Genomic DNA, 622 nt, shown 5'->3' with positions numbered 1-622 from the left:
CCCTCCCCCTCCTCCTCCTCCTCCTCTTCCTCCTCCTCCTCCTCCTCCCTGAGAGAAAAAAGAGGGGAGGGAGTAGAGGTAGAGAAGAGTCTACACCCCTACGCCTCTCCAACCACTGCGACTTCTCAACAACGTCTCATGAAGAAGAAACCCAACATCTCACACGGGGTTGAGGGGGTGGGGAGTGGAGGAGGAGACAAGAACCAAAATTTATTATTTTATTTTGGGGTATCAGGCAGTCTCCATTAGAATGTCTCTTCCCTCTGTTTCCCTTCCTCTCTCTCTCTCTCTCTCTCTCTCTCTCTCTGGTGCCTCAAAAGGAGAGATGCCGCTTCTCAGAAGCAAACCAGGTGATGCGATGCTGTCTGTACACTTAGGGAGGAGGAGGAGGAGGAAGGAAAAAGAGGAGGAGGAGGAGAGAGAGAGCAGAAACAGGAGAAGGAAAATAGCGCTCACTCTTTACACACCGGCTCCGTGAAGGACAGAATTATGTATTTTTGGCTGGCTTGCTTTTATGTCAAAAAAGCGCGAGTTTGCCCCCCTCCCCGTGGTGGTGACACGGCATGGTCCGTGGCGGGGGTGCTCTAGCGCGCTCTCGAGATGCCGTCTGCAGAGCTCGCGC

The sequence above is a fragment of the Fukomys damarensis genome, unplaced genomic scaffold (genome assembly GCF_012274545.1).
Source record: "Fukomys damarensis isolate Sample0158 unplaced genomic scaffold, DMR_v1.0_HiC HiC_scaffold_12, whole genome shotgun sequence".
NCBI lineage: Eukaryota > Metazoa > Chordata > Mammalia > Rodentia > Bathyergidae > Fukomys > Fukomys damarensis.
This window is presented reverse-complemented; position numbering follows the sequence as displayed.